Below are 14,626 nucleotides of genomic sequence, written 5' to 3'. Positions count from 1 at the left end.
TTTTTTTTTTCTGAATGATGATGTTGATGGGTCTTGATATAAATATCCTTTAAGTGAAGATTAAAACATATATGCCAAGAAAGGGAGAGAAACAATATAGTAGAGAACTAATGCCAAGCACCACTGGTGTAGTTACTAATTTTGTTTCCAAAAATGTTGTTGTTTCTAAGAAGACAGCATGAGTCTAACTTTCAAGTGCTATCAGGTCTATTTTTTTGAGCTATTTATAGACAGTGCAATGCTTTCTCAGAAAGGAGTGGAATACAACTTTTAACAATATATTTGGGAAGGCTCACAGAGAAATGATGATGTGGCCTTTCTGCCAATGGTAATAATAGCAATTGCTTCTTTGTTGTTTTAATCACATGAGTAGAATAGATAGTAGTAAGGAATTTGAAATAAAATTCCAACAATTATGATTGTTCTTGTGTGAGAAAAATTTTGAGTAATTTATTTTCTATATGTTTGTACTTTTTATTATCCCTGTTTTTCAAGGTATTTATTATTTTACCAGTCATATAAGGTAGAAAACTTGTCTTTATGAAATAAATTTAAAAGGAAAAAAAGACAATAGGACTACAAAAATACAGAGTGTTTTGACAACATTAGATACCAGTAAAGTCAGGCCAGATGGATCTAGACAGTTAATGGCATCAAGTTATTTATTATTAGTGAATAAACACACGTTATTTATCATTTGGGAATAAACAGGGAGGTATCCAGCTATGTCTGTGGGATCTGGCCTTGGCAGTCTGCACTCATTTACCTTCCCAAGCATAAGTCTGTTTTCGCTCAGGTTACCACATAATCAATTTCAAACTTAGTCACCACTGATGAGTGGGCCACCTGCTATTTCCTTGACTAGTTTATAATGTCTTCAGTCCTTTATAAACTTCTTTTCCTCTAGCAGGCAGTGTTATTGCAAAATTCCTCAAGACATTCTTTAAGAATTATTGTGCAGCAATATGCACTGGAGAATGCACGATTTTGGGAATGCTTTCGGCGAACCATCTGCCTTGAAGACATCCTAGGCAGTATCCACTATCATGAAAATCCAATGCCAATCAAAACAGGGGTCTGAAAATTCTCAGCCCAAATTGATTATGGAAGGATATTAGTTGAACAAAATGCCAATCAAATGCTGTGCTCAGAGATGATCTAGAGAAGTTAATGAGGACGAGTGAGCCCATCTTTGGCACACTAACAGATAGCATATTGTCCTGTGGCTTTCAGCTCATACTTTCCATTTAAAATCAAATTCTCAAACAATTCCTCAGTTGTAATACACTGTGAGCCGAGTGGCAATAGAGTCACACACATCACAATTCAGCTTTATGGGGCTAGTCTGCAAGACTGGGTGAATGACAAGCAGCCAAACCACATACTGACTGATGATTCCAAGCAGGGTGATCACAAACAAGTCAGGCAGAGAAAACATCACAAAACCCCATTATTTGGCAAGTTGAAGCACTGTGAAACATTGCTGATGGCTGAGAAGTGACAGCAGGGAAAGAGGGGAAAAAACCATACTAGCATGTGAGCTGCTGAATAGGAAAAGCTACATTTGTGCAAAAATGTCATGGAGTCCTTGAGGCGGAGGCAAAACCCTGCACAGTGACAGGTCCTGCAAGCAGTGGTCATAGCTGGTGACTAACAGTTCATAGATATCCTCCACGGATTGCATTGCAACTAAGAATTTGTTTTCACCCAAACTCCTAGAAAAACATTGACACTGAATCTTTTGAAAGATGGCCCTCCAAAAACGTTATTATCTTTTGCTGAGTCACATAGCTTAGTAATGCATTACAGAGTAATCACTTAAATTGTAAATTATAGTTTGCTTAATATAATCACTAAATTGTAATTATACACAATTAGTGAGATTTAACACCTTAAATTGTTGAATATGCAAATGCAAATCCAGGTATACTGTTATGAGACATTTTAGAATGGCTATCAGATTTGCAGAGAGAAAAATGAAAGAAGGGAGCAAAGAGCCTGAGCTAAAGTTACTCTTGTCTTTTTCTTTCACTGAGATGCACACAGATATGAGACATCTCCATCCCTGAAAACAGTTTTAATAACTTCCTAGAACGTGGGGCGGGTAGGCGGGGGTGGGAAGTTGGGGTTATAGGTGGGGGGATGTGGGGGGTAGCCGGGAGTGGGGGGAGGAACGGCAGGCAGGGGAAGGAGGCCGGGGGCGGGGGCACGGGCAGAGGGGGAGGGTTGGGGGGGTAGACGTGTGGGTGGTAGGGCAGGTGGGGGGGGGGGCGTAGGCTGGAGGCAGGGCACCGTAGGAGGGGCCCTCGGTCTTCATCATGAACTGCAGGCTCTGGTAGCCCTCTCCGGACATGTAGGAACTGGTGGTCGACATCCCGGTCATGTAGCTGGAGGGCGGCGGTGGTGGCCGAAATCTGTTTGTCGAAATCTGTTTCCAAGAAGTTTCTCTTCTAGGACTGCTATAATGGCCAGTGAGATACCCTTGAGCACTGACGTATTTAGAAAGCAGAATGGACAGGGCTTACTAAGTAACAGGAACTGAGGCAGAGAAAAAAGGAGAACTTTAGAAAAACTCCCAAGATTTGGTACTTGGGCAAATGTTTAGATGGTGAGTCCAAATATAGGTGCAGGATGATTGTAATATCTCATTTCAAACTTACCATTCCAGTAGCCTGTTCCTTCCCAAACCAGACTACTGCCTTTGAATATTCACAAGAGAATTTGATAGAACTCTATAGGATCTGAAACAATATTAGGATGTTACTATATATTACATAATCTCTTTCAACAGTTTGAAATTATTGTGAAAAACCAGATTACACAAACTTAAGCACTTTATATAAGATATTTCAAAGACTTCTATGTCGATGTTCATTATGTGTCTTTAAGGAATTGATATGGGATTCAACCTTTTGATATGTCAAAACTTATTTGATTCCAGAATTTTTCTATGACCTTTTCTACAAACTAAAATTTAAGTGAAACAAGCTTTAACCAATTGTTTTCTCCTTTATAATTTGGAAGTCTCACTTATCTGAATGTGTATGTCTCAGTTTTTCTAGACTACAGGTTATTTTAGGTGATGAGTGGGGTATTGCTCATCTTTATATTGCTGAAGCAAAGCAGTTATTCCTTATCATAAAAGCCCAATCCACATTTATAGAATTCACAAGCAAATGCTGATGATTATGTTATAGTAATTCAAAAGCCATTGGCAAATCCCTTATAATAGATGTGATGCTAAGGTTTAGCAATCTTCATTGAGTTGTGTATAATCTGATAAATCTTGGAAATAACAACAACATTGAGGCACTTGGTAGAAAGTTCTAAACCACATTATTCCCCTAAAATCATTGATTCTTGTGTTATTTTCTATTCGTACCACTTAAAAAATACTTTGTCCTGATTTACCATCTCTAAGTATGATCGGTCATGTATTATCAAACCGTATGCTATCTTGGGTAGGGTTGCTAAATAAATCATAGAATCTTCAGTATAGAAGACTTCCTTAGCTTGCCCTTAAATGAGACACACCCCTTACCTTGAATGTGGGCAGAACCTGTGACCTATCTCTACCCAGTAGACAAGGTGAAGGTGATGGGATATTGTGTTAGAGTATATGACAAAGGTGAAGAGATTTTTTCCAATGTAATTAAGATCCTTAATTAGTTGACACTGACTTAATCAAAGATAGATTATGCTATGTAGGCCTGATCAAATCCTCTGAGCCTTTAAAAGGAAACTAGGCCTGCTCTGAGGGCAGTGAATCAACATAGTGGAAACTTTTATCTCCATTTCTGGCTTTGAAGAAGCAGGCTACCAAAAACTATACAGTCTAAAGAAATTAAATATGTTGAGCAACCTGAGGGATTTCGGAAAAGAATCTTCAACTGAGCTTCCAGATGAGATTACAGTCTGGCTGATCCCTTGATTTCAAGCTTATGGGACTCTGAGCAAAGAACCCAGCTCTAGATCAGTTCTTTGACATGTGACCAATAGAAATTGTAAGATAATAAGTGGGTAATTTTTTTAAGATAGTAAATGTGTAGTAATTTATTGTGCAGTATGGAAAAAGCATACATCCACTCCAATTTAAGTTAGAGAAAAAAATGTTTTCTATTAAGTCTAATATATTTCAAGTTATGTCCAACAAAATATTTGGGGAAATTTTATATAAAATAATCATTGCTGGGCACCTGGGTGGCTCAGTCAGTTAAGTATCCAAATCTTGACTTTGGCTTAGGTCACGATCTCAGGGTGTAGGATCGAGCCCCATGTCTGGCTCCATGCTGAGTGCAGAAACTGCTTAGGACTCTCTGTCTCTGTCTCTGTCTCTGTCTCTTTTTCTCCCTTCCCTTCTGCCCTTCTACCCCAGCTTATACGTTCTTTCTGAAATAAATTTTAAAAACAAACAAATAAATACTTCTTTCTTTTTTTATTAATTTTTTTCTTAGTATTTATTTATTTTTGATAAAGAGAGAGAGAGAGAGAGAAAGAGCAGGGAAGGGGCAGGGAGAGAGGGAGACATAGAATCTGAAGCAGGCTCCAAGGCTCTGAGCTGTCAACACAGCACAGAGCCTACACAAAGCTCGAACTCACAAACCATGAGATCACAACTTGAGCCAAAGAGGCTTAACCAGCTGACCCACCAAGGAACCCCAATAAATACTTATTTCTTAATCTGAAATTTGAATTTACTGGGTATACTGAATCTATGTACATATATATGTGTATGTATATATGTATGTATTGCTAAATCTGGAAACCCTTGGGAAATTCTTCTCACAGCCTTCACCTGTTCTCTAACCCCCTAGATAAGTTATTAGTACTTTCTGTATTATAGTTGAGTTTGAAAAGAATGCTAAATCTCACAAAAGTGCTTCTGGGGGAAAAAACTGGGCAGCCAAATAAGGAATGTTTGAATTTGTGTAGTGTAGAAACTCTGTTTTGCTCTATGATTTCCATCATAGCTACACTCCACATACATATAATCAGAGCATTTGTCACCTTCCAGCACACACATACACGCACAATCACGCATTATCGGTAAAACATATTCCTGAAACCACATGCTATTAAATAGCTCATTTTTACTTAAAGGATGTTTTATTGGATTTTCCTTTTAATAAAAACAAGAACAGTCAAAATATTTTTAAAGTTTATGTTTAATTTCCAGATTTCTCTTTATATCACAAGAATCCAGATAAACTAGTTGTAAAGTAATCAATACCACATTTTTGGATTCCAATCATAACCTCTTTAAACATGGTATCTGCGCTTAAATTCTTTAGAAGTTGTGAGAATTTCCCTATAATGAGGCTATTGTGTTAGAATTTAGAAGGCCTTTAAGTAAAAAAAGCATTTTAAATAAAAATTGCCCAGATTCTGATGTAAGTGATTCTGGTTTTAATCTCTATTTGAACACTTGTTAACTCTTTCCCTCTGGATAAGACATCCAACATTTTTGTGGTCTCAAATTTTTCATCTGTGTAATAGGCAATGTGACATGTACCTGGTGGGATTGAAGAGACACTCAGTGACAAGCATTAAATATAGCAATTTGTCATATCAACTGCTTTTTACAAATGAAGAAATAGAGGCTATAGGATATTAATTAATTTGTTGAAAATCATGCAATAACACGTCCATGAATCAGGGTTCAAAAGCAGGCTGTTCTTCAATCTCATGTTCTACAGTTTCTTCTAAATAAAATTACTTTGTATATATTCACTTGAGTTGTTTATGTCAACTTTCTTTCAGTACAACTCTCTCTGTTAGGGGCACCTGGGTGGCTCAGTCAGTTAAACATCCCACTCCTGGTTTCAGCTCAGATCATGATCTCACAGTTCGTGAGTTAGAGCCCCTCATTGGGCTCTGTGTTGGCTGTCCAGAGTCTGCTTGGGATTCTCTCTCACTCACTCTCTCTCTCTGCCCCTCCAAAACTTGTGCATACATGCACTCTCTCAAAATAAATAAACAAACTTTTTAAAAAAAGGCATTTTCACTGTTAGAAAAAGAAACAGGCACACAAGTGTGGTGGCTATGAGAAATGCCTATCATCTTGTACTCTGTTACATGCTTTCACCTGTATCATCTCTTCTTGTTTTCCCAAAAATGCTATGAAGCGAGTAGGGAAGATGATATTTTCTTTGTTTTCAGGAGAAAAAATTGAAACTTGGAAAAGTTAAATAACTCCTGAGTTCAACTGGTACTTGAACCTTCAGCTTCATAGGAATTCTTTTTATTCTGCTTTATTTCATCTCAATTACCTATGCTGAAATCATTTCCATGGAGATTATAAAGTTTCTTTTTTTGTGTGGAGAAAATAGAGAGGAAAATAAATAAAAGACAAAGAGTACACATTCACAAACTCTGGCCCATAAAGTTTCACTGATGAATAGGAATTCACGGATAGGGTTGAAAGGGCTAGTTTTGCTCTTCTGCATTCCTACTCCAAATAACACAGCAACTATCATTTTTCCCACTGTTGTCTGAATTCAAATGTAAGAGTGGAAGAAACTTAAAAAAAAAAAAACTAATCTCCTGTACCTCAGTAGGGAATGAGCTCTGATCTTAATTTGTTTTCATTCCTTCTTCTTTGTAGTATGGCTGGGAGATCATAGATATCTGCCTGTCACAGAGGAAGTGAAAGGGAACCAGGGAAGGACTTTTCATTCTGAGCATCAAGCCGTCCCTTCCATGTGAAGGTCTGATAAATGCTAAGTGAGCAGCGCCTGTTTTGTTTTTAGGTACGTGAGCCGAAACCCTTACCCATATCCATTCATATGCATTCCCATTCAAATCCCATTTTTAATGTTTTCAAAAAATATGATAAAATTAGACTTTGTTTTTTTTTCAAGATCAGAATAGCATTAACACAGGATTAAATAGAGGATTAAATCACCTCTTCTTTCATAAGCTTTTATTGAAAAGCTCTAATCTGTTTGGGTAGCTCACTCTTTGATGTGTAAATGGTTCCTCAGTTACTAACTGCAGAGAGGCTGGCTTTATCAAGTGTAACCTTTCCATTCATATACAGTAATGAATGCGCATGGACTCTCATTTAAATGTCATTGTCACCCGGATGTTCACATAAGATAGGCAGAAGTAGTTCACAGTAAGTGAGACCACTTCAGCCAGTAAATAACTAAGGCCTTGTTAATTTGGAAAGTATGGGCTTTTTTCTTAAGGCTGTTTCTTTTAACACTTTGGGACTTTTTGTTTATTTGTATTTGATCTATTAATTACATATATTTGAAAAAAGTGTGGTATGTATTACAAATGGATTATAAATTTATTTTAAATGAGAAACAAAAAAACTTCTGCCCCAATGATCATTCTGATTGATTTAAAATTAGAAATTGCTTCTTTTATATTCTGGTTCTTTCTATACACTGGTTTAGCAGATGTGTCTTAAACTTGGACCTATCTTGAGAAAATTTTAAAAAGATTTTAAAAATTTAATTTAACTGAATATAAGTTTATAAGCATATTTTTCATTATAAAGCATTGCGTTCCAACATTCAACTTTTTAAATGTCACTAATAATCATTAGTTTCTTGAGGATTAGTTTTCTTGAGGTATGGCCTAATTTGGACAATGTGAAATTCACTAGCGTTTAGTTCACATGAGTTCCAGTGACTTCTTTATTTGTATTATTAATAGAATTGAGCTTTAAGCTATATTTCCTTTATTTCTTAAGATTTCTTTCAAACTTTGTCTATAATCAAATTACCTCCTGGCAAAGGATTATTATACTACATTCCCGCAAGGAAATAAAAAATATGCTTAAATATTATTTATATTTTTACATGAAGCTAGGATACTATAGAATGAGAGTTTATGATTACTACCATTGCCTGAGTAAAATATTCTTGAAGATCAAGTTATCCTATTTTACGTATAGATGGCATATTTTTATGATGTATTTTGCCAATGAGGAAGTCAGAATAATTTTCTGATCAGTCACTATGAATTTTTCTTTTTCTTTTTCTCCCTAATATCGTGATAATGTGTTAATATAGGTAGTTTAACTCTTTTATTTCTGGCCCTATTAAAAATATGACCTAAAAAAACCTACCAAAATTGTAAATCAGATCACTTACCTGGGAAATGATAAAGTGACTTTAAATCTGGGAAAAGCTTTCTATTCAATTTCTCTTTGTTTTAGGTATATTTTTTCTAAGAATTTTATGCGTTTACTATGAGATAGCCACTTTGGAGATACAAACGTGTCAAATCTATGTAACAACTTTATGAGAAGGTACTACTAGTAACCTATTTTGCAACTAAGGAAACTGATATATATACAACTTTAAGACAGATTTCAATGAGGTGTTAATGGGGAAGAGAGATTAAAGAATGTATTTCTCTAAAATTCTCGATACCAGCTTTTCTGAAATTTCACTTTGGGTTTATCATTCAGAATCTCGAACACGCACATGCATGCACACATGTACACACACAGACATACACAATCATCTGAAAAACACTATTTACAGTACGTCCCCATTATTTCACCAAGGCTCTATTTCATTTACTTCGCAATAAGTAACGTTTCATGAAGACACTGATATTCACTTTAGTGGAGTCTGGCTGAGGTGGTGCCACTCAGAGCCATAGTCCTAGGATCCCTGTACCAAACAGTGGTCTTGTCCTCACATGTGTAAACAATACATTTGTATTTCATGCTGCATCTGGACATATGGACAGCAAACCTGCACTTAGGGGAGATAAGCAGTCCTCTCCCTGCCTGCCTCTGAAAGAACCTTGCTGACACTCTTTTGAGCAGGGAATTAAACTGAAATCATTCAAAATATTCTCTCAGCAATTTTCAATAGCCATACCATTGGATTTTTATTGTTTGTCCAAATAAACAGAATGAATGTTAAATGTCTTTTTGAAATTTAACTTGTTCTTCAATCAGCAATGATCCAGAAATGTCAAAAGAAGTCATCTAAGTATAAAAAAAATGTTTGCTCTGGAACACATCTGCAAGACATGAATCCCACACTCTCAAGGGATGGGCAGTTGGTCCGTCCACATGGTACATAAATGAGTGTCCTGGCCTGAATTCTATCTACAGTCAGGTTATCTTCTTTCTTCATGTTTTGAAATGTGCCAAAACTCTTGTAATTAAGTTACATATATTTTTGTTACTATGTATAAAATATTCTTCACCTTTTAAGAGTAAATTAAATTTTAATATTTCTTTCCTGTAATGGAGATGAGTTTGCTTCAGAATTTATTACATGACATTCACATATAAGAGATGACTTTGCAGGACTGGAAAAATTTGTAGTAAAGCCATCACAAACATCAAAACAATAATAGTGCAGAATTGCATTTTTGTAACTCAGTAGCCAGACTGTGGGTAGCACCCTGTATTTTATCACTTATGACACTCCTTAATAGTCATTTTATCTAATGAGATCATCTGTCACTTTCTTACTAAGCACTCTCTATTGCTCTAAGTGTTAAAAAAAAAAGAATGCTTAAAATGCTATTTCCTTTCTGCTGTGCACAGCTTAGTCCATTAAAGCTAGGGAATTTTGGAAGTTTGACCTATTTCAGAAAATTATCCTAAGCTCTTTGACTGAATCCCATTTAGATTTACATCAAACTAATTCTGGGCAGAGTTTAGTGATCTTTGACATCAACAGAATAATCTTTGGTGTGATGAAATATAGCCCTATGGACCAAATTACAGCCAATTATATTTAGACCTTTGACCTAATGACCTTGAGATGAAGCAAGGCAATCAAGGCAATAGAATTTCCTTTTGTTCATAGTATGCACTTCTCTATAAGTTGAAAATTTTACAGTTGGCAAGTTGGTGATATATTGACTTACTCCCCAATTTGAGAAAAAAAATTAAACTAGTTTACAAAAAGTTTATAGTGTAGAACATACAGAATTTAAAAAGTATAAGATGTAAAGTAAACAAAATCTAATATAAAGCCAATAAAATAAAACCAAATATCCGTGTCATTAGAAGATAAGGGATTATTAGGATATTAGGATATGTATTAGGAGGTGGGATTAGGATAAAATTTAATTTGTTGTTTTCATATTTGTTAAGTTTCAAATTATCTCCTAATTTATGCCCTATAACTGGACAAAAATGTCATTTTAATGAGTATCATAGAGATAAGACATTTTCATTATTTTAGAATACATTTTATGTTATTTGCAAAAGATTTGGAGGAAACCTTCTTTTTTTTCCCTCAGTGCTTTTCTCTTCTTTTATCAACTCAGACAAGAGGCCCAAATTAGAGTTTACAAGTAACAGATTGTCAAGTGAAAAAAATTTTTTCTCAATGCACTATGTAAGAAAAAACAACTAAGACAATACAGAGGAATCATTTGAAATAGAGGGCTCAACTTGGATATAAAGATATTAGCACCAACATAATGTATATTTTTAAATGTTTGGTTTTTGTTGCAAAATCTTTTCTATACTAGAATAGAATTTTGTCTAACTCTTTATGGAAATCTTTGTTCCATTCATGGTAATTACTACTGAAAAGTATTTCATTCATTCAAGCAACTATATCTGTAAGCAGTGAGCAATAAAGGTTGCCAAGGATTTTAGGCTGTGGTCCAATATATATTTAGCTGTAATTTTGAGAAACTCCTGGAAACTAGGTCATTCTCATGTTATGTATATTAACAATTATTTCCCTTAGAGGATCCTAGAATAAGATCGTTCCCATGAGTTACACTTAAAAATGGTCCCACGTGGAAGGTTTACATTATTTATCACACAAAAAATGAAAATAAATACAAATGGCATCATACTGAAAGTCATTTTGATAAATTTGCAGATGTGTTGATGATGATATACATTTTATTATGTTTAATTGCAAGTTAATTTACAAATAACAGCAATCTTTATATAAAAATTTAGATATATTAGGAACCAGATTTTGGGAATTTATTTTTCACCAAAGAACTTATACAAATGATCACAATTGTATAATATTCAATACATTGCTTATGTAGTGCTTTAGAAATGGTCTTTGCTTACTCAGCCTCACCATAGATTTATCTAGTTTTTTACTATTGTCCAAAAAATTGTTTGGTATAATTCTATTGTTCTACTATTTTTATATGTTAGCTATATATTTGTTTATATTCATGTACAGTTATTATTTTTTATTCTTAAAATTTTATTTTTATAGCCTCTATGCTTTTGTGCAATTTAGATCTCCTTCCTAAAATGGTCTTTCTTTTTTTTGTGTGTTTATGATTCCAGCTTCTAAGGCAGAACTCTGATTTAGCTCCTCCCACTTCTGTATCACTTAGGTCTATATCAATACCTATATTGTCTAGTGACTACCATGCAATTTATTTACTTTAGTTAAATAAAGCGTTGTATTTTTATCTTTCGTGTATAGATATCCACAGCATTAACCTCTCAAGTACAAAATCAATTACTAAATAAACCTATTAGATCCCAGATTTGTGAGAAAGGGAATTTGTGAAAACATTAATGTTTATAAATACTTAATTATGTTCTGGGCACTAAGTATTATTATTAATTGTTAATTAATTTTTCTAATTTAGTACATATATTTCTTACTAAGTGTAATTAACAGCACACAGCATACAAAACCTATGGGCTCATGGATTGACATTCAAATGGAAATCCAGAAAAATGACTTAAATTCACTAAACTTGAGGTTTCCCATCTTTAAGAAAACAATGCAAATCAATTCACTGAGTTGTACCATCAGGGCTAAGTAAAATATATAGGTACAATTTTTACTAAGGTTCGATTTTTTTTCAACATATATTTAATCCTTCTGGCACTCTTGTAGGTGTTACGGATTTAAAAGAGAGAAACAGTGAGAGATGCGATCATAGAAGGAAAGATTATTAGGGAGCAAAGAGCAGAAGCAACCCTTCCATCTGCGGAAGAGGGGAAGGCAATGCCATGGGAGTTTTCCCGCAAGACTTGATTTCTGAACTGGCAGCTGAATTATGACTAACTGGAGTTACCCAGATAAATGAAGCGAGGTAAACATGGAAAACTGTTCCGGGTAGTTACCTCATTTACCATGAAAAACAGCACAATGATTTTCGGTTAATTTCTCTGTTTGTTATCAGAACCACATTTTACCACATTAGTTAACTAAAGCTCACAGAATTTAAAGTCTGTATTGGCCTGAGTTCACCTAGCTAATGAGAGAACCTGCATTGAACCTGTTCTGTCTGCATGTAGAGTGGAAAAAATTCTTTCCAAAATGCTACCATGAGAGAACATATAATAGAGACCAAATAAATATTTGATGTTTTACTTGAAAAACCTGAAATAATTAAGCAACTCTAAAAAATTGGAGCTTCTTACAAATATTTATTTTAAAAAGTTGCATATGTCAATCAAATTAATATCTCTATATATGAAGTGATAGACATGACTTATTTAAAGCCTTATGTATTTTACAAATATCCACCCAGAAAGAGCGCATCTCTTAACTCTATCTGATCAACACAATTCCAGAAACATGAAACATGCAAACATACAGCTGGCCATCAAACTAAGTAATTTCATATGTATTTCCTTAAAAACAGATCTTTGTTCTTATTGTTTCTGCCCTAGAGGAAGCTTTGGGTTTCTTGGCTCTGAAAAATTGGGACTCATAAAATATTTTAGTATGAGCACAGATCATGAATACCTCCAATATTCAGAGAATTATGTCAATACAAATAATATTCCAGAGCAATTTTCAAAGAAGAATTTTTTGTTTTGCCTTAAGCTGTCATTCTATAACAGAAAAATTAATAAAAATGTTGATAAAATATCAAGTAATAAAACCTTTGTATGAATATAGCAACTCTGAACTTTTTTATTAGAAGTTCAACTTTAGTCTTTCAAAATATCACAGGGCACTTAATTATTTTTGGAAATGTTTATCATTAAAACATTATGGTTGTAATCCATAATATGTTAAACGTCAAGATTTTATGGGACATTTTTCATATAAATAAATTAATGGCTAAATTAAATATTGCCTGAGGCCTGAAATAACCTTTCCATTGAAACACATACAAAAAAAGAGAGAGAGTAAAAGAGAGAGAAATCACTCCCTTTTTTACAAGAGCATTTGTTTTTGCTCTTTGCTGTGAAAGTAGATAGTTTTCTTATCAGTCTAATAAATTTTAACAAGTCTCTACTTCTTCTGCAGCATCAAAATCACTACTTTTCTACTGTTATACAATTATAATTCTTAGCATAAAGTGTCGGCCTTAGTCCACAAAATATGGCTATATAAAATAAAAGCAAGAAAAGACTTTACAGTCTTTATAGTCTTTTTAACTCCAATTCTAATTAATATTAAAAACATATATACATTTTCATGAAATTATTAAATGTGTGTAGGTTATAGTATTTAAACACATTTTTCTATGTGGAAAGATTGATTCCTTTAAGTAGTCATTGACTAATATCTTGAATGGGTAATAAGTAATTTTCAGCAATTATGTTCATAAAATGTTACGAATTTCTGGATAACCTAATGCCCATTGTTATGGGCAGAATTCTAAGGTGGGCCCACACTTCCCTGTTCTTGGCTGTGTGTACTACGTACCTTGTGTAATCCCCATCCTTTGTGAGCAGAACATGTGGCTATGATAGAACACCACTCTCATGTTAACATTACCTTATATAGGATAACACCCTCATGTTAACATTACAGAGCACACATGAAGGAATTTTGCAGCTATAATTCATGTCCCTAATCAATTGACTTTGAAGTAACAGAAAGGGAGATTAGCTTGAGTGGGCCCCATTTAACCAAGTGAGCAGTTAAAAGAAGTCAGAGAATTTTCATATGAGGAACTTCTCTGGTTAATCTTGAAAAGGCAAACACTCCGTGAGCTGCCTCTGGGGATAGCAGCATGACAAGGTCACGAAAGTGGCCCTAGGATTTAAGAGTGATCTCTTGGCAACCTGGAAGAAAATGGGGTCCTATGACCACACTGAACTGAGTTCTGTCAAGAAATAGTGAGATTGAAGAGGAATGGGGACCTCAGGTAAGACTGTAACCCAACCTGACACCTCACTCTTAGACTATCCATCCCCTGTAGCAGATACAGTTAACCTGGGCTTGGAATCTTTACCTCAGGAAAAAGGGGAATAATAAGCTTTTGTTGTTTTAGGCAACCACATTTGTAGTAATCTGTTAGGAAGCAATAGGAGACTGATGCATTCAATAGGGAATATCAGCTGCGTTATATTGGGTTTTCCATCTAAAGAATGAATGCTAAACTTAAAAACAATTGCTTAATCCTCCTACACTGTTCATGGCAATGTAAACTGGTGCAGCCACTCTGGAAAAGAGTGTGAGGTTCCTCAAAAATTTATCTATAGAACTCCCCTATGACCCAGCAATAGCACTGCTAGGGATTTACCCAAGGGATACAGAAATGCTGATGCATAGGAGCACATGTACCCCAATGTTCATAGTGGCACGTTCAACAATAGCCAAATCATGGAAAGAGCCTAAATGTCCATCACCTGATGAGTGGATCAAGAAGATGTGGTATATATTCACGATGGAGTACTACATGGCAATGAGAGGGAATGACATATGGCCATTTGTAGGAAAGTGGATGGACCTCG

The sequence above is a fragment of the Suricata suricatta genome, chromosome 4 (genome assembly GCF_006229205.1).
Source record: "Suricata suricatta isolate VVHF042 chromosome 4, meerkat_22Aug2017_6uvM2_HiC, whole genome shotgun sequence".
Lineage (NCBI taxonomy): Eukaryota > Metazoa > Chordata > Mammalia > Carnivora > Herpestidae > Suricata > Suricata suricatta.
The sequence above is the reverse complement of the archived record's forward strand: the minus strand, read 5'-3'. Positions refer to the sequence as shown.